Below are 21,299 nucleotides of genomic sequence, written 5' to 3' on the forward strand. Positions count from 1 at the left end.
CTCTCTCTAGCCTTTTTCCTTTTTTGTCGAAAGTCTCGGGTGTGGAAACAGGCGCTGTTCTTTGTTCCCGACAGAGGTTATTTTGACTTCTTTTTAAGGGTGAGATTTAGAAGAGCGTTAAGGCTTCCGCACAGTTCGTAGAGGTATTTGCAAAATAAATTAAACCTGCAGACTCATAAAAATTAATACGCAAGAAACAAATTGAGACAAATTTCAAAAATCCTAAGAGACTTATTAAGAATTGTGGGATGATCATTTTGTTTGGAACCTTGGAACGTAAAGGATTTATATATCTTCATCCGTCGTGAATTTTGGTATTATAAGATTCTGGAATTTTTCAGAAATAGATACGTTTAAAATTTTCGCAGTGAGAAGTTGTTTCACTCGGAATAACATACTCAGAATTTGTTGTTTAAATCAAAGGAATTAAAGGAGACAAATGTATCTCCCAATTAATTCGATTATTTTTAAGATTTTATCATATTTCAAAGTATTGAAGCTGCGATAATACTGTGATATTAAAGAATCTGGGATTTGTCATATCAAATGATTTTAGAGTCATTGAATTCGTAAATAAAAAATTTTAAGAGTTTTATAGCAATTAGAATATCGCAGAAAAATATTAAGTACTTAGAAGTGAAGAAGTTTCATAGTAAATTGCTGTTACGAAGGAAAATTATTTTACTCAAGCATGAAATAAAAAGAATTATCAGCATCTACTTAAGATTAATGTAACGTTGAATTGCTGTCGGCATCGAACACGACAGCTCAGTAATCTTCTACAATATCTCATCTATCTTTGTCAATAACTTTAATTCAGTAAAATAATTTTGCTTTTTATACTGTTAGAAAATGGAGAAATATATAATTGTTAATATGTTAAATTATTTGTTTAGAGCTTCGTGAAAATTGTATAAAGTTAGATCGAAACGAAAAAGGTGCATTTATAGCTTTTAAAACACTTTACGTTTTCAGCGTAGTTAATAATTGTATCAAAGGACTCTGCAATTTCATCATCCCGACAAATTTGTCGTGTTTGATAAGTGCACTGCAATTTATTGTTAAAAATATCTTTAGATTGATCGTTATTGCTCCAAACGAATTGCTCTCGTCGTAACAACGTAGAAAGGAGAGTAACATAGCAATCAAAAGATTGAACGACGATTGCAGTTTTTGATCAATTTTTGAAAAAACATTTTATTTTAATATTTCAATATTAGCAGTTATATTATTTAATATATCATTTATAAAAGAATTTCTTTTGTTGTTCGATAAATCGAGTATGGTGGCATACATATATATCAAATTAATATGATTACAATTACTACGTGCAATATAATTGCAATACAATAGACGTTACAATTAATAAAATAAAATATCAAAGGTATTGACTTACAAAAAAAAAAATGTATAATATAACATAATTAAAAGTGTAATGAGTTTGCCCAGAGTTAGAAATCCAATAAAAAAATTTAGAGAAAGATAAAACCGAACTCGTTCCACAATGTGAGATTTCATTTAAAAGTAAGTATTACGTATTATAAATATGTATTGGTAAATGTAAGTACTCTTCGTTTCACCATTAATCAGATTCTATTTGAAAATGTTTTTTATTCAAAACTCGGAGAAAAAAGTTAAATCCGAAATTATAACATCAAAATTGTAATTCTGTATTCAACTACTAAAAAAAAAAGAATAGAACAAAAAACCAGAAAAGCCATTAAAACGAAAGAACTTTCAGAATGGTTTTTTTTTACATTCGTGACGAAGTTGTAACTAGTGATTCAGAATGTCAGAAATCGATTCGAGTGTTATCGTGATTTTGATCAAATAATTACGAGAACCATTAAAAACTTTCCGAACACTATTCGATTACACGAACGACGACCACCGTTTTAAAGCTGAAAGTTGGGAGCAAGTGGGTGAAGAATTGACCTGTATTATAGGAAACGTTAAAGGTCGGTTAAATATTCTATCAAATATGATAAAACACGTATAATATCTATGTGTAATTTATGTAATATAATTTATATAATTATACCGTATCGTATTTATTTATTTCAGCCTGGTGGCCTAGAAATCCCACTTGGTTTTACATAGTTCGTAGACATAGAACAAAACTGAAACTAGTCTCACAGACAACTACGATATCATAAAATATAATTACACGAAATAAGACAAACGAATGATCGACATTACTGGTAACAGAATGTTATCGATGAGCAATTACGAGTAACGATAAAGGGGATGTAACATTTAAATGGGAACGAAAGAAGAGTATGAAAAGCGGATGCACCCGCGGTTACTTGGTAACGTAAACACGTACACTCCTTTTTCCCTAGCGTCGAAGCTGGTAGTTCAATAAAATCGTACTTCTCCCTTCTTCCTCCCTTTGGGGCTCCCTTAACGACGTGCCAGAATAGGCGAAGTCTAACTCCATGAAAAGTTATCTGCGGATTCAATATCGCTCGCCTTCGACCAAGATCCAGCGGTCGAGCGCAGCTTCCCTCGAATTCTATGCAGAGTTAATTAAAAACAGGATAGACCAAGCCTCTTTAATGTTTTAGAGTATCCCGATGACTTGGGGAATACTTGCAAGTTCGCTTGCTAAAAGATTTCCTAAACTCGGATCTACCAATTTTTGATTCATTAAGCCGCCAACAAACTTCGTTCTCCGCATTCATAGCTGTTTGCGTTAAGAGGGTTCGAAAAAAAAATAAAGAGTATCTGAATTAATTTCTTTACATTTTACTACATTTATCATTTCCATTGTATTATATTTTCAGCGACCGCTTTATTCCGGATAGTTTACGCGTGTAGTAAGATACGGTTATTTGATGCATTGAAAGTTCCACGTGTTAAAATTCGATATTGAATTTTGCACAGAATAACGAAAATTGTATATTATGAGATACTATTAGTCTTTGGTATAATAACGAAAGTATGAGAAAGTATCATCTACTTTAGATGCACCTAGACGAAATATTGAAGACGAGCAAGACGATCCGTATAACCTTACGATAGAAGAAGAGAATTCCGTTATCTCTGTTAACAATAAATAATAACGTATCCATAAGAAATATCGATAAAATAATTTTAATATTAGGTTCTAGATATAGGTTGTTACCGAGCTTTGAAAGAGCTACAGATACGCTACATCTGTAACTTGTTGTAAATTGTTGCTTGGATTTTACAATAGCGATTTTAAATATTCTGGCTTTAGTTCATCTTTAGTGTGGATTGTGTCGTTGCACTTGATATAAAGATTACGTGAATCAGTAGCAAGAGAAAGCAGAATGAGTTTATCTGTTGATCATGTCTAAAGAATGATCTAACGTTTGAGTATGTATGAGGTGATTTGGATAATTTACAGAACACGTGAAGAATCTAATTGAAACACCCGATATAGCGTCTTGTACTGTTGGAATAGCCATCTAAATAAAACGTTCATAAATGATAAGTTGTCATCTGACGTAGTTCAAATTCATCAAAGGGTCTATACTCTTCTAATTTTCATTTGATATTTCCATTGCGAATATTCAAATACATTGAAACTCTAATAATTATTAATTAATAATTATTCCATAGTAAGTATTCAAGCACTTTCGTGTATATTCACTCTTCTCAATGAACTCTAATTCAATATTCAAAAGCCCGTGCTCCACTCTTTACAAGTGTCTACAAAAAATGTTCTCTGAACAACCACTCGACGTAATTTCCTTTCAGAGTACAATTTCTCGCTGTACCAATACCTTTCCCTCGGCTCTTGTGTCTGTAGACGTATCTGAAATCGGTATTTCAGCAACGTTGTCCTGCAAGAAGTCGTAGCTGGGGCTTCCAGCAGGATATTACCTTCTTCTGAGGAACGCGCTGGAACGCTCGGTATTTAGGGGTAGAATGAGAGAGGGAGAGAGAGTGGGAGAGGTAGGAGATAGGGAGAGACAGAGGTGATCGTAGACATGGGACTCGATACGCCGGGAATGGAACACACCATGGAGATTGTACTAATTAAGTCCCACCTCCCATTAATTGCCAACGTTCCTGCCTTGTCAATGCTCGCCGTTCGTCGCTATGGCTGCGGACACCGGCCGTTCATCGCTGTGGCTGCAGCCACCAGTGATGTAGTTAACAGAATTTCGATATCGACATGCTCCACTTACGTAACTACTTGCTTCTGGATGTTGGATCGCGCGAGTTGCTTCAACTTCAATACCGCTTGCACTCGGTAACAAGTCTGGTTTATCGCCCGATAAGATGTTTGCAAAGCGAGCTCGAAGCAACCAGAGATACGGTTGGATTCTGTTCAACTAGTCGCAGATCTTTTCCTCTCAGCTTAAGTCTCCGATGTCGTTATGAAATTGTGCTCTCTCGTGAATTTTCCTAATTACCTTAATTAGCTTGCGTCGTCTAGAAACGAAATTAAAATGAAGGCTATACGAGAGGAATAGGCAGATTGGCCTGTTTGTGTTAATTTTTGTATTTCTATATCGTTTGATGGATACAAAGTATTTTATGTAGCTGAAGAACAGAACAATTTGATGGATTCGAAGATATACAGATACTCTGAGAATAGACGATAGATTCACGATGTTTTGTAAGAAATAATTTATATTAGTGTTAAGTAAAGGTAATAACATTATTAGAAGTCTGCAGAAGAGTAAGAAATAGAGAAACTTATACCTTGTGAACTATTTTTTAGCATCAAAATCTAATCAACTTTAATCCTCTGAAGAAGGACGAAGGTCTAGCAGTATTTTTACAAAATATCTCGTATATATGTAAATCTAACCATGAATATCGCGTCGTGAACGAAGATAAATTAAGTCCCGTATTTGTCCATTAGATCCATAGATCCAGGTGGGAATAGAAGCACGGTCAACGCGTATAGGTTACCGGAGTAAATAAATCTTTATTATGTCAGTGCTCTGCCCGTGTACATTGCTTGGCTTCTGGACGTGTGCATAACATTTGCAAATACACCACTAACGTTGATGAGCACTCAGGGTGTGCACTATATTAACGTGACGGGCTGAAACGTTAATCCAGATGCGTTGATAGCTCGAATTTATTAGCCAGCAAATTCATTATCAGCGAATACGCGATTTGCGGCGCGCCCCGAAAATCACAAGGGCGAAGAATCATTCCGCAATATCTATCGGTATCGTGCATAGCACCACGTTAATTATGTAGTTTAAAACCTGTGTTTAAATCCGTTACGAGAACCACAGATATCGAGGAATAAACGGTCTGTATACGGAAACTTATATTCTAAGTTTTTTAGAATTTTGCGTTTGGATATTTTCTTTTCAATTCGATACTTTAATCTATTACACGTGAAAATAAATTCTTAATCAAACATAACATTACTAAGTAAGTAAATTAAAAACGATAAAGTTTTTTTCACGATATGACATTATGATATAAATACAAAATACTTGAGAAAGTTAAATCGAATTAAATTTGTTCCCCACGGATTTTCAGATTTTCAATAAATCGATCATTGTGTTACAACAGATAAGTCGTAGCTTATGCAAATGATATATGACGAGATAATAAAACTTGGTAAAGAGGTAGGTAGATACAAATTATTTGTTTCATATTTAGAAACATTTTATTTATCTACTATTTATTTACGTCTTGGTTTATTCGTCACTTTTTTTACATCTTAACTTTCTATTGATTTGGTATACAATCAAAGGATTAATGTTAATTTCCATTTCGCCGTAACAGTTAACTTCTTCAAAGCATTTCCACGTCTAAGAACATCTCCAACCATAGTAATTATTCATCGTTTAAAGTAATGCCACAACAACGAGAAGTAGTAGATCAAAATCAGCGATACAGGGCGATTTAAACCCAACGCGGCCATTGACAATCATCAAACACCTCCGTGTAACACCAATAACGGAAGCCATACATCACGATTGCCACGGTTGGTCCTTCGATCCTTGCTGTCCTCGTCTTTCGCGTTAGTATCCCTCACGAACGCGCTCACATAGAAACTATTCGGCTAAATTCTGTTCAGGGAACCGAGATAAAAGCGAGGAGGAATGACGTCGTTCCATCGACTAGAAAATCGAGCTTTACAGGGACGAAGGTGGAGTACAGGTGGATTATTCCTATCAGGAAGTTCGTTACAGACTGATACGACGGTGAATCCTTTTTCACGCTGTTCTGCTAATTGAACCAGTTTGGTAAGGTGTCTCGTTCGAGACTTTAGTAGTCCGGCACCGTTGCACGAACGTGTAACGGTTGAACTGGCCGCTATTCCAATCGTCATAAATTGTCGTACCGAACGTGACGATCGTACCGAGTAGCCAATAGATGCGCTCGCCTGTCATTTGACCCCCGGTACCTTCTATTGGCGTCGCATGGCCAACAACCCTCTACGGAGGCCTTTGACTGCCGATTCACCTACGCCAATGCATCTATCCGCCCGAAATGATCGAATTTCTACAGCACATTTCACGTTAAGTGTCTTCCCCTTTTATTACGTTTCTTTCGTTTCAACATTTATGTATGTGTATGTGTGTGTGTGTGCGTTCGGGGTACATATTTCCTTTTGCAAAAAATGTAACAAAGGTTGATTTGGTACATTTAGTACGTTAACGTTAGTACAATGGTGGCTGTAGACAGTATAGCATCCAGGTATATTGAATTTCGTATTATTTAGCGATACTTTCTTATGACTACATGCGATCTACGTACGCTCCATAAATATTAAATATTGTAGTAAAAGTTAGCTGTATGAATGTTGTCGATACATTAAGACGCATATATAAAAAAAATCTTTCTCAAAACAGCCAACTCACTGCTGAATAAAATCTTCGATCGAAAATTTATTACACGATCGTTCTTTGTTTATTCATTTATTTTTCTTTTTTCTAATTTTCTAGATGTACAAAGCCAATTGAATTTCATCGAAATACTCAGGTTTACAAGATCACAGAAAGAGCAGAATAATGCTCATTCCACACTGACGCTTAGTAACATAATCGGTACCGGGTGTAACGCGTACAACAAATAGACAAAACGTGGCGACCCGTCAATTAGGAAAACGGGCATTAATGCAAATGCCAACATTAGCCAATAATACGAGAACTAATATTATTATTTTACGGGAATAATATCAGTATAATTCATTCGGCTTAATCAAGAACATTACCGCCACTGTGTGGACAGAGCTATTTTCCGTGGACAAATTTAATGCCGGCTCGTTATGGCCTCTGCTCACCTGGTCCTCCGTGTTTCGTCTCCCTTTTCACCCTTGGTTCTATCCCTTTCCAGCCAACGAATTGTCTGCGAAATCGAACGGCACGCGTATTCGGGCTGCGGAATTCGACGCACGTGTTCCGCGACCAAACGCTAATCGTTTAAAGTCATGAGTCAATAATTGAGTTATTACTTGCTATGGAATTTGCTGTCGACTGGCCGGCGGAAATGAATTTTCTCTTCTTCCGTGACGGGAAACGAAAGATAAACGAATTGAAATCGAGCGAGACGAAAGAAAAAATACCTATACGAAGATCACGGAGGGAAAAATACACTTTTGTTGATTTTTTCATTTTAATTTCGCTTTATGATTAATCATGATTAATTATGTTTATCATTCAAGCAGCTCATTATCGTCAACTCGTTTGTCAGCCATCAACGTATAAATAAAGTAGAGAACGTTTTTTTAGATTGATAAAAGCGCTATCCTGAATAATTCTAGCAATGGTATTTAAAATACTACAATACTTCGACGACTGTCGTGTATTTAATTTTAATATATCATTGATAAGATACGAAATAAAAAATTAATATTTCATAGGATGCATTCCATCTGCTGACTCTACAAGGAAACAGTAAGAATTGCTTCTGACCATTTGCTTACCATTAATTTATATATCTTATCGATATTCGTGTATCGTTGATATAAATCGGACAAAATGAGTATCTTCAGCAGAAATTTCGATATTTCAATTCGAATTACGAAGCTTCATCGAACACCTCTTTCCGCAAAGCCCGTGCTATTTTACGCGGCGATAGAATAGCCGAAAGCCCAAGCACAGTTCCTTGGCCGCTACAGTCCGTTTCCCATTCAAGGCAATCGTTAATCCCATGGCACCGCAGAATTATTTGCCACAATGGAAGCAAGCCGCGACAGGATCTAGGCGCTTGCGCGAGCGAACAAGCGAGCAAGCGAGCGACCGATTCAAATCGCGACAATGACGGCAATGCAAATCCGGCCGTGCCTGCATCCTGAATAGTCGAGGCTTCCACGCATAGCTGGGATCACATCCACCTCCAACCCCATGGTTTCTGCTCCGTAGACTGTCAGTTATTTATTAGGGTGAACATTCATACCAGCGGTGCTGTCTCAACCTCATAAATCGAGCGTTTAGCGCACTTTTATTCCTCGTCTATCGTCCCATTTTCGGTGTTCCTGGCATTAGTTTCGTCGCGTTGTTGGCGAGACATGTACAACCAGCTGACAAAATTGACTAGCGATCGTTACAGAGGCTCGCGTTGTGATGTCCACGGATGGTTGGCAGATACAACGGAATATAGTAAGACAGGGATATCTGAGACATCTGAGCTTCAACATCTTAAAAAGTAAAGTCGAAGTTTGCACAGAAAAGTCAAATTATATAGTATGAGACGCCATCGATCTATGATAATCATATAACGCTTTCGTTATTACGAAAATGATAAACATGATCGTTATGAATAGCGAAGTTGACAAACCGAGTAAAACTAATTTGTTGCTTGATAAACCCTTTATGTTCAAATTCTTCCATTTTTGAATCACAAAGACAAGACTACACACTGACAGACACATTTGCTCGCAGAGACTTTCAGCAGAAATGTTAATGCGGACAATTGCGTGTCAGTGTAAACTTGGCTTATGTCGAACGAAGAAGGTTCTTCTAAACTAATAGAACTTCCGATATTAATACAAGAGGACGGTTTACTGCCGGTTTATCGTCGGTAAATACACTTAAAATAAATAAAATTCTTTGACTCATAATCTCATCACATAGATAGAAATAATCTCACAGTTCTGGTAAGCACAATCGCCTTTACAGATATATTCGCTGTCTAATACTACTAATATATCTTTTATAGCCGTTACTTAAAAATTTAAAGAATGTGTAAGAAACATAAAGGCGAGAAGAGCAATTAAATCCTTAAACGCGTCTCTATAATCGAATTATTAAAATGTTAACAAATATCCGTATAATATTTTAAAATTAAACGTTTTTCTATTCGTTTACAAAATATACTTATTATCACTATAATAATACTGTTGTTTGTAAAAATATAAACACTTGATGATTTGCTAATTTCTTAAAATACAAAAAACACCTATATAACAAAACATTTCTAAATACAAACCTATCGCATTAAAAATTAAAGGCGTCTAAAATATTCAGATTGTTCGATACAATAACATAACTTTTTGAGACAGATATTAAGCGCATCAATTATTAATTACATATATTTAACGCAGATATATATTAGGCAAGAATAAATAATGGAATTTTTTCAATATAAACGACTATCTATAAATAATAATTAATAATAATAATTAATGACGTATTGTCATCCATCTGCTTAAAATTGTTTATCACTTTGCTATATCCTTTTTTACAAAACTCACAATCAAAAGGATCATAGCTAGCTTCGTCGTTTAAAAGCCTGCTCTCAGGAAAATCGCATTACTCATGACTTAATACAAATCCCTAAGTACATGTACATCGAAGTCCAATTACGTCACAGAAGCTCACTGACGTCATGTTCTCTAACCCCCTCTTTCGTAATCACAATCTTTGCAATCATTATACTCCGCAAGAATGAAAGAACGCGGTTTTTACTCTCCTGTTTCAACAACTTCGTGGATTACTGCGCACAATAGATCCCTAGATCTGTCGCAGAATTCGTAAATCGTCCTGGAACCGATTGTAATTGGCTGCAGCTCCGGTCGCCGGCCCAGAACGCAAATAGATTCTGTAACCGGAGAACTCATTTATGGAAATATGCTGGTGACCATGCGTCCTATTTTTGACTTCACCACCGGACGAACATCTCCTTCCAGGCTCTCCCTTCCCTTTCTACCGTTTTCACCCCTTCCATTCTCCTTGTCCGTGCATTCTTCTCTCTGTAATAAAATTAGCCACAGTTTAATATATTCATAAACGAACGTTTTTTTTTTTTTATCCAGCTTCGAGGTATTACATAAACTCAAGAATACTTGAGAATGGCATCAAAGTCTCTATATAACGATCTAGCTATAAAATTCTATATTTCACTTAAACATGTTTATTTAACTGTTTAGCGATTATTTGAAAATCGTGTCGTTGCTTCTGATATTCGCCGTGTAAATGTAAAGATTGTACATTTTGTAACTTCATTCAACGATTTTATAGCTAGAAAATGTTAAGTTCAGAAATGTTTCACGTGCTATACTTACGTACGCTATAAGTGGTGTTTACTGTCGGTACACGATGCACAGAATCGAGACAAAAAAAGGATTAGCTGAACACCAGAGCACTTTTTCCCCGGTTTTTACTGGTCGAACGGTGCATCGTCGTCATCTGCAAGAAGAAAATCTCTAGTTTATGAATCGTGGCTCGGCGGGGGAGACAAACGGGCCCTGGGAACGCCTTGAAATATTTTGCCGATTTAAATAAAGCTGGCGACCACATGGTAGTCACGACGGAACCGTAAATAGAAAACACGGGAGAGGCCACATGGACGTGAAAAGATGCTCGAGTCACGTTACGGTATACGTGGAACTGCCTCTATTTCTGGCATCTAGATACCAGTACCGGGCTATAGCTGTTTAATATCTTTTTCCATTACGATAACCGCGCCAAACGTGGAAACTTTGCGTAACGTTGCATCGCGCACTCTCGAGACTTTCGACTGCTCCCCGTTGATTTTCTATGAAAACAAGAATCGTCGGTAAAAATCATTTCTAAAGCATATCAAAATACACCGGTCATTTTCCATGATTTCATCGGGCGTAACAAAATCTTGCTGTCTTCAGCCTGCAGAAACATGTGGTCAACTGTTTGATCAGCTGTTGAGCATGTCTCGCGGAGAACACCGGGTCCCACGGCGCGTTTCCGGTTCGATGATACACCTGGGCGCAGCTCCATACTTCTTTACATTCCATACGTCACATTCACTATGGGAAGTAAGGAAGCACGGAACGGCATCGCCCGGTTCGAACGAAAAAATCGTTCGAGAAAATCGTTGTTCTGTTAATTCGAACCGATCGATCGTTCGATCGATGAAAATTGGCCACTTCTCAACGACGAAGACCGGACGATCCTGTCGCCGGGACGGTGCGCGTTTCATCTTCTAATCGAACGATTACGTAATCCACTGGTTTCGACACGGTCGAAATCCGCGCGTTCACGGGCTTGGATCCTGAAAACCGATACGTTTCACCGATCGGCGAGATACCTGATTGCTCGCACTTGCTGTTCGATTCGATTGCGGATCGGAACGGTTCCGGCCGGTAGCGTCGTCCATGTTGGACTTGCGAGACAGACCGAGTCCTTCGAGAGGTCGAGGATATTCTCTGGCCGCGAGTGTTAGAGCAGCTCGAGTCAAGAACTTCTAGTGAATCCTCCTGACTGGTTGACTGCTTCAGACTGAATGCTGCCAAAGCTTTGGGCACGGTTGCTTCAACGAGCCCTCTAAAAATGGCCGCACAGATCCCATTGGCCTCTCCATGTCGTGGCCGACACCCCCCGGCACATGTAAGCTTACACTTGAGACTACCACGAGGCTTGCTTGCTCCCTCGTAGCGCATCGCGCCAAATTTGTCTTTACCCGAAAATAGTCAGTCCCACGGCTGCCACCACATGGCGACTATTCCTGGTCCAGACTCGAGTGATAACTTACCCAGGCCTCTGTCTCGTTCCTCGTGCTCTCCTCCGTCTCCCCTTGCCCGTTCAGCTTCGTTCTGCCTCCATCGTCTCCTTCTTCTTCTTCTTCTGCTTTTCTTCGTCTTCTTTTCTTCTTACGGATCGCGATGCCGTACAAAGACGTATATACGCATACAGTTGCTCGCCCCTTCAGCTGTCACGGTGTCGTTAAACAGGGAATCCGAGGAGGACTCGATAGGATGACACGTTCAACCCTTTGGATATCGTAGCTTCGAGCTTCTACGCGTGAAATTTATGTTTACCTCGGAACTTATACCCGATCGAGGAAACCTTTTGTTTCGACGAACAGAACGATCCAACTTCCCGATCCTCTCGCTTGCCATTCTTAGCAACAAAATAACTAGTGCGAGCGGATGCTAGGTGATTTGGTCTTTCTTGCGCTCGTGGTTAGGTGATGAACCGCTATGGCCTCACATGTGACAGGAATGGCGTCTAAGAAAAAGAAATCTGTTATGTTCTTTAGGCAAAGGAAAGGTATGTTAATTTGTTTGTCGTTTGTTAGAATACTTTGTTGGTAAAATATAGTAGCTCGATGTGACTAAAATATATGTTAAATATCAATGTAAAATCACTTGAAATAAGTAAGACATAATATAAAGCAGAGATATGAAGGGAAATTTAAATATAAAATTGTTTTTAAATTGCATTTGATTGGACTGGCTGATCGTGACTAAAAATTAATTAGACGTTAATGTAAAAATGTTTATACGTATACAGCAAGAATTAATTGACAGATTTCGTTATAACATATTAGTAAGTACTATGAGATGTAATTAACATTACTTAATCTTCATTTCCATTAATTTTTTACAGTAATGTGTCCGTTTATCACATCCTTCCAAACATTTATTAAATATAAACGTATAATCTAGCTTCATTCTACAAAATTAATTTCGTCGCTTTGTATTATTTTGAACATTGGTTACACAAACTGAGTCAGATGGATAATGGTAAATACACTTACTCTGTCCTTCTTCTTATTTGACATTATTTATGTAGAATGATATTTTGAGTCAAATATTTGGCAACCACGTCTGGCGGAAGAACGAAACTCCTTTGCATTCCAGGCTTATCATATCATCTGCAATTTCATACGCAAAATAACGTAAGAAATAAATACTTTATATCGGAAATACAGCAAAATGTTTAAGATGAAAAGATAATTATTTCCTAAAATTTTTATTCTGAATTTCGTATCATTTTATTGTACTATCAAAGGATTAAAAATTATGTCAAACGTAACGTTATGTATTCTATAACATTCCTATAATCTTCTTTTAACATATAATACAAATTGTTCTTACCTATTTTCTTCAAGTATAAGAATATTTTTCCAATACGTCGATATCATTTCATCTCTGCTCAAACAACATAAGTAATATGTTTATATATAAACCGTTTGCCTCCAAATATTTTAACGTAATCGTCATGGAAGACACGTTGCTACAACAAACTGAAAAGTTATGGCCATACATCTCTATGGTTATGGTATAAAACTTTGTCCTATGAAAACAAAAGAACATAAGAAAAATGGTCAGAACTGTATTAAAACAATGAAGCCATATGTGCCCGAACCTTTTGGTAACAATTTGTATACTATTGTCATTTTCCTTTTATTTATATCTTTATTTATATCTTGTATACTGTAGCGGCACATAAACATAGAAAAAAATCAGCAAAAAATTGGAATCTGGGAGAGACCCACATTATTGTGTCTTTAAATCCTAATGATTGTTTTGGCTTACAAGGTCTAGAGTCAAACGAACTCGGGACAGATTGTTATGGTCGTTATTTGTAATCTTCAGCCGGAGTTACATGAGAACCTTAGCTTTTAACTCTTTGTTGTAACGTCGGTCGATATAAATGCATGAACGTGCTCCCTAGAACAGTTCAATTGTTATCTCTTCTGCGATCGACATAATAGTATTGAGCGAGCGACGATTATGACTGACGTGCACTATCTCTTGTATTGATACGAATTTTAATACAACTGACTATTACAAATTCATCCACTCGTTTCTTATCAAACGACCTACATGTTTAATCAACCTCAATTATATTTCGAGTTCATTTATTTTTGTATTATCGTTTACCAATTCTCAAAAAACATCCATTTCGTTTCCACTAAATTATGAAATGAACGCAGTGTCCTATTCTGATTGTATCCATTGTATCATGAAGTCATTCGTTTGTTATAACTCCAAAGTTCATTATTAACAAACGATATTCATTTTACAAATTGAGAATCCGATTAATATTTTAATTCAATACAGAAAAAAAGATAAGAAATTGTACGAAACATTTGGTAATAATTTTCTTATTAAATCTTGTTAATTTCTCTAATAAAAGACGAATTATTATATCGGATACAATGCAACCAATAACAATAAAGAAATTGGCGAAAGCATTTTAGATGAGAAATTGGTCGCGTGAAATTTTCATGGTGTCGATTCCAATCTCGAAGCTTAATAATCGTTCACGTCGTAAATTCAGAACGACTATGATTTATACTAACAGTGAAAAATTAAAAGAAGACCGATGCATAAATGGCCAACAGACCGCGACGCAGTAAAAGTGTCAAAAGATCCTATTAATCCTTAATGCCTTTTATACGCGACATTTTTTAAAGAAATTTCGCCTCGTAAACAAGCCGTGCAACAGACTTTCTCAAAATAACTAAATTGAGCCCATTAAACTCCCTTGAACTATGGCTTTACGGAGCGTGTCGCGAACATCTAATGAAATGTATACCTCAAACCGATAATAAAATAGCAGTGAAGCTTTGCCATTCTTCAAAGTTCCCTGTTGCCGTTAAAAAAAGAAAAAAGAATTTCCACTGTATTTCGTTGCGAAATGATGTTAATTGTTCGATAAATCACATATACGTTGTTAGACACCACCTTATTATGGAAAGTTGCAGCAATGAATAAATTCACAGTGTCACGAGCAATTTCCCGTGCATTCCCCATTTTGCTTTAGATACGAACGTACAGCCACAACTCCGTTCATACGTACTAGGACGCTTATGAAAGCCTGAATAAATTTAAAAGATTAGTAAGAAGTTATCAGAATTAACATCTGTTATCTAACATGAAATAATGGTATAATATTATAGCAATAATCTCGTCAATTTTTTTTTTCTTTTGGTTGATATAATAGAATTAATTTTTCTCTTGTTTATACGTATATGACGTATTCTTCGATCATTTTCTATTTTGATCGGTTCTGACGTTCATTTTATTAGCGTCTTTGTATTCAACTTCATGCACGTTGTGAACAATTTTGCAAAGTAAATTCAGATTTTGAGTAGATCGCCAGGAATTTCTATCTAATTCGTGTTACATTTCTTCAATAGGTTCCAAATTAGAAAATTGTAGAAACCAAGCAATGTAATTATTACAATTTACTATGTTAGTGTGACTCCTGCAAATATTTTTCACTTTTTTATTACTAATATATACATGATCTCTTGCTAGATATATTCTTAAAGCTTTATTATACATTGGTAGTAATATACGTTTGTCGATTTCGATCAAGGTCGTAAATTATACAAATTTTCTCGATTAAAATCTCAGTATCCGTATTACAATAACGAATCTCGATCGGTAGCTCCGTTAAAGACTTATATTCGAAATGCAAGCTGGCTAGCGAGATCGCTTGTCGCAAGTATTATTTATAGAAAGTTATTTGCAGCAATAACGGTGTTGGCAAACGTCCAGCACTTCTACAATGTGATGTTATAGCAGCAATTAATCGCAGTTTTATTTGATAGTGTCGCGAACTCATCTCTGATATCCATAGTTTGATTGAGTTCTGTAGATCTGCGGATATTTAAATGTTCTTAGAAATGAGAGAAGTTTTTCAAACAAAGGAAACATTTGATTCGATGAATTCATGGATCGATTTCCTTCAAAGAAATTGATTGTAGCTTCCAGTCTTTATATAGTTGCAATATTTGTTTTTATAAATTGTTACATCTATCTAGTGCAACAGTATGTTTCAAAAAACACATTGGATATAAATGATATATCGCAAAATGAGATATTATGAAATTACGTGAAAAACTATGTAGTACAAGTACTATGAAGATAATTATTTGATAAATTCCTGTTATAAAAATGGTCCATATATAACATTCAAAATATAATTTAGAGTACTTAGTTGACGATACAAATTTTCGTCGTGTTGTATTTCTTGGCAATATTCTTAACAAAATTTACATATTCTTAGAAAGATATAATCTTTTAATGTGTAAGATGTTTGTGTTATCTAATGTACTTAAATATCAAAAGTACATAGAGTGCTTTGTAAACTAAGTTGATAATGTTACCGTATCAATCTTGCTTAAGGCAACTTTTACATTCGACATATGAGTAGCACGAACAAATATGCTTATAAGAACGTACAGTCAATATGTTATCATGTTAGAAACTAACCAATACAACTACAACTTTACATAATTGGGAAACTTGCGTCATCGATCAGCTTACTCCAACATTTCAATAAAATTACTGTATATATAGATAACGTCAAGTTAAAGATCATGTAATAATGTAATATAATATATTCGCGATACTAAAGAAACAAAAATTTGTTCCGAGTAAAAATCTGTTTTATAGATAAAGTTGCAAAATTACTTTAACTTTTTATCCCCTAGAAAAAAGAAACAGAACATTAGAAGAAACATTGTTGATTTTAGTTTTCAAAATTGTTCAAATATGAAACGTTCAGGATCCTCTTGCACATATCAACTAACATTATTACCGAAATTTTACAGGTGATAAATCAAAGCTATTGACATTAATAGATTCATTCAAACGAATGAGGTTTTACAACTAAATTTGACAAATTGCAAGCCATTTGATTATCACGATTATTTAACATAAAATTGCAAAATTGTAGAAATGAAGTCTATAACTTACGATTATTACTAACTCGTTAATTCATTGACATTATTAGTTGGGAAATTATTATACAGAAGGATTGTGAAACGAAAGACAAAAGAGCGTCGTTTCGTCGTCATCGGTGAACCACGATACTACATTCTTTTAGCGATTAAAATAGTCACAAAGATCAATGATCGAAATAAGATAAATTTCATGAACTAAAAAATTGCCAACGATATAACTAACTTAGATAACGTTGTCAAAAAAAGAACAGCGCGCAAATACAGTATACTAGTTTGGAAAAATTAAACGTTATAAGTTATAATGTAGTATATCTCAATTTATTGCTGCTGTCAGAGCGACATATATAAAATTCACGCGGCAGTCAACACGTTTATGGCTTTCCTGAATGTCGATTAACCCTTCTCGAGATACGATGCTCCTGCTTTTCATTCTCCGCGAGTTCTCCAGGCTGAGTGTTATGAACACGTTGTGCAATGTTGATGAAAAGCGTTTCGGATACATCTCGACGAGTATCGTTCCGTTCTTCGCCGCTACGAACAGAGGAGAAATCCTTCAGGCCGCGTCGCGACGTCTCCTCCAGATCTAAAATTACTAGCAGCCGAAGACGATGCATTCGCGGTCCGGTGAGCCGTGCGTAAACGAGCCACTACAGGCTTACGCCCTAATACAGCCCCTATTTTTGGACGTCGCGCTGACGCCACGACGGAGACAACTCTTCGCAAAAGAAAATCGACGTTCATCCCCCCTCCCTGCAAACCTCTCTACGTTTCTTCTCCTCTATTTCTCAATTCGTTTTTCTTTCTTGCGCTAACAACACGTCGAGGAAACGTTATTATTACTTTTTCTTATTGCTCATCACGCTGCTAAACTTTAACTTCGATCCATCCTTCTAAGGGAGGGAGGGAACGAGACGGGGTGGAATTGCGTTGCAGAAGCAGAATATTTTCATGGCTGGTTTTGGAGACCCGAAATTAATCAGACCAGAAGAATCGAACGCTGATCGTTTAATCCTTTACACTGCGGAACTTTTCATTGCAGCTTTTATAGTGAAACTTTTTGAAACTAAGGATTGTGTTCGGAAATAAGAGTTATAGGTGTGGATTCATTTATGTAGTATGTAGATTTATTTATTTGTTGGTACAATAAGTTCGTTCGCCTCTTGGTGTACACGATTAGAAAACGGTATGAAAACAATCGAAGAAATTTTGTCTGTACGATTGAACAAAAGTATTATTTTGATAAGGATATAAAAAATCATATGGAAGTTCTGAGACTATGTTGTAGAAATATCGAATTGATGGGAAAAAGCATAAGATTTAAATATGTACTTGGAGATCTTCCCTTTTATATATGTAGCAGTTTATTTTAAATTTATTATGTGTGCTTTACGTTCATAGGTAATAATTATCAATTTATTAAATTCCTTTCTTTCCGTGTTATTTTTCAAAATCGTGATAATAGCGTTTCGTCCCGTAAGATATTAAAAGGTCTTTCTACCATTTCCCCGATATTATGCAATTCAGTGATTAAGATTCTCCTCTTCAAAATGTATTCAAATCTCTCTAATATATTCGCTACGTTACAGTAATAACAGAGAAGAAAATTAAATGAATAATTTGTAGCGTGTTATTTATGCATGACGAATCTAGTTGAATACAAACAAATAAAAATCTTATAAATCCATATGTAAATAGAATTAACGAGAACATGTCACTGAAAACATTATTATCTGTGTACAATTAAATCGTTCAATTATTTCATAAATAGTTATGAAAGCGATAAAATAAAACAATTGTAGCATAGTTCAATATTTATGTATTTCTTAAATTAAGACGACAAATATTAAACTTTCTTAAGGAAGTATATACCGTCATAGGAGATAATAAGATAAAAATTTTAAGCATTTCTGTCGCCTACAAACAGGAATTAAATATATAATCTTCAAAAGAGTTGATGAGCTACTTTAAGTTTGGTAAAGGATAATTAAATTCTAAGATGATTACGTATAATAGGTGTAGAATTTTATAAAAATTTATTTAATAATTCAGAGGATATTAAACTTTGGAAATGCAATTTACTAAGAATTTTAGATTATTATTTTTCCAATATTTAACATACTCGTAAATATTTCAAGAAGATTTCTTGTTCCTTCAATATTGAAAGATATTAGATACAAAGAAAGAGAGAGGACAGGTACCGGTAAAGGAACGAACGTCTCAAGAAAAGCAAGCATACCTTCTTTCATCCGCAAACAGATCGTTTCATTAACAAATCAGAGGTTGTCCGGCACGTTTCATTAAAAGCACTCGGAGGCATTCCACGGTGATTTTCTAGTTATAGGAACACAGACAAACTCTTCCCGCTCGATGTGTATCGGGTTACGAGTTCGTTGTTGAAAATAGCCCTTACCCCATGGTACTAACGGTAAAGACTTAAAGTAATCTCCGGCCAAGATACGAGACCGGAATTCGTTTTCAGAGCAGTTTTTAGGCGTCCTGATGAAAGAAAACCGCGGTATAACGTGGCACAGGGCTAACGAAAAGAATAAAAAAAAGTAAGGAAGAAAAATGGAAAAAGAACGAAGAAAAGAAAAAGGAGGGAAGAAGATGGGTAGCTATCAGAAAAGAAACAGGAAGAAGAGATGGAGGGAGAGAAAGACGGATTGCGAACTGGTGGTTCTTGCAGCGGCTAATTATCATCGTTAATTTCGCCTGGAAGATAGAAAGTCGTCTAGACTCTAAAGTGGAACAGTTTTTCAGGTTTTGCTTTGGCCATCTTCCTCCCTCTTCCTTTTCGAGCCTTCGCGTTAACACGAAAAAAAAGTCGTTTGCTCGCTCGAAGGGAGGGCTTTTAAGCGGCTTAAGGATATTTGGCAAACCGGACGAATGTTTCTTTTATGTGTCTCCTTTGAGACATGTTTTCACCACTTCGTGTTCTTTCTTAACCCCCCGCCCCTTTTTCTTCACCGTCTCTCGTTCTCCTCCAGAGATAACGAATTATAATTGCTTTTCTAACGCAACCATCTGAGAAATTGTAGGAGCAAGCAAGTCTTCGCTTACCAGAGGCTTCCTCAAATTTTCGAAAGTTTTGTAACAGTAGAATACTTGTCCCTTTGATCTAAACATTATAATTATATATACGTTGTATTGGCCGAATGCTTTCTTTCAGAAAAATGCATCATTAAAATGCAGACCAGACGTATCTTCAATTATTAGAACATTTTATAAAATAGTTTGGTAATGAGTTGGTAAAAGGTAACCTTTTGTAAATTTCAATTGCACTAGATGAATATTTTACAAAAGTACGTTTACTTTATTGTAACGTTTATTATAGCGTCTGTCAACCTCGATGCTTTGTATCCATTTTATGTTGCTTACGTAAAAGCAAATGTTGTATTAGTAATAGTTAATTAACAATTAATACTAGCTTCTGCTAAAGTATAACGTAAACAAATGTAGTGTCTTACATAAAATATAAGAAACATTATGTCTAAGAGGTTAACAACCCGAATGACACGAGTTAGTTCGTCTGGACAGGTTAAAGGCGGAAGAATAGTGACGGGAGAAGAGGTGTCAGAGGTGTAGAAAAAAGTTGGCGAAACAACGAGTCGAAAGGAAAATATAAAAGAGGCCGAAAGAAGCCACTCGTCGAGCCCCTAAGAAAGTGGCGGAATTCCCAGTTACGCCCCTAAGGCTAGCTGAAACGCGTCGCTTTTTGTTCTATGACAGACCCATGGAACTTTACATCAAACATATCTCTTTCACTGGCAAACACGTACTACAAAGGGTTAATGTTGTTTGTCTCACAACTGCTAAAAGGATCGCAGGAAGGATCCATTAGAACAATGATTCTCGATTTTTTATGCTCCGCCTATCCCTGGAAATGCTCATGAACACAAAGTACCTGTTGTGTATTGTCTTTATAAAAATGCAAATTTCCCAGTATTCGCCAATTGAAACGTTATTTGCTTCGAAAACTCTTTTTCCCGAAACTTCATCGTTTTACGATAATTTATTTATGATGGGAGATCGATGTCAGCTTCTGTCATACAATTAATCTAAGATTAATCTCAATTTCATTAGAAAAAGTGTCATTAAATGGTGACCACAATTGTTCGAATTGTAATATTTCGTATTCTAGATTATATATACAAATTATTTATGGTACGTATAAAAACGAGAGAAAATTAAATATTCTAAAATTGAATATCGCATCTGGAGCTTTTTTGATCATCTACGTGTGATTCATTGATAGCAGTCAACTGTCAAAAACCTCAGAAAATATCTTTCAGATACGATTCTTCCGCAACACCGAGCAAATCTATTTAGAAATCAAAGGCAGTGCATCGATACAAATAATTTCACGGCTGATAATACAATGGAACAAACAGCTTCTGTTCTCATCTCTGTTGCGCTCGTTTGAACACGAGCTGATATATAATCAG

General features: G+C 35.9%; 1 protein-coding gene and 2 long non-coding RNA genes across 6 annotated transcripts in view; 2 read left to right on the forward strand and 1 right to left on the reverse strand.

Moving 5' to 3' along the window:
- LOC126916985 (E3 ubiquitin-protein ligase MIB1-like) overlaps positions 1-21,299 on the forward strand; it is a 266,584-nt gene that overhangs the window by 215,939 nt on the left and 29,346 nt on the right. The gene's annotated exons all lie outside the window — the stretch shown is intronic.
- Positions 8,568-15,039, reverse strand: LOC126916987 (uncharacterized). Its single transcript, XR_007710837.1, has 5 exons — positions 13,250-15,039; positions 12,910-13,026; positions 11,902-12,377; positions 10,457-10,580; positions 8,568-10,144 (listed from the first exon to the last, which is right to left on the reverse strand). It is a non-coding gene; the product is annotated as an uncharacterized LOC126916987 (long non-coding RNA).
- On the forward strand, positions 12,281-21,066 carry LOC126916988 (uncharacterized). The gene is made up of 2 exons (XR_007710838.1): positions 12,281-12,419; positions 20,392-21,066. It is a non-coding gene; the product is annotated as an uncharacterized LOC126916988 (long non-coding RNA).

The sequence above is a fragment of the Bombus affinis genome, chromosome 5 (assembly GCF_024516045.1).
Source record: "Bombus affinis isolate iyBomAffi1 chromosome 5, iyBomAffi1.2, whole genome shotgun sequence".
Taxonomy (NCBI): Eukaryota; Metazoa; Arthropoda; class Insecta; order Hymenoptera; family Apidae; genus Bombus; species Bombus affinis.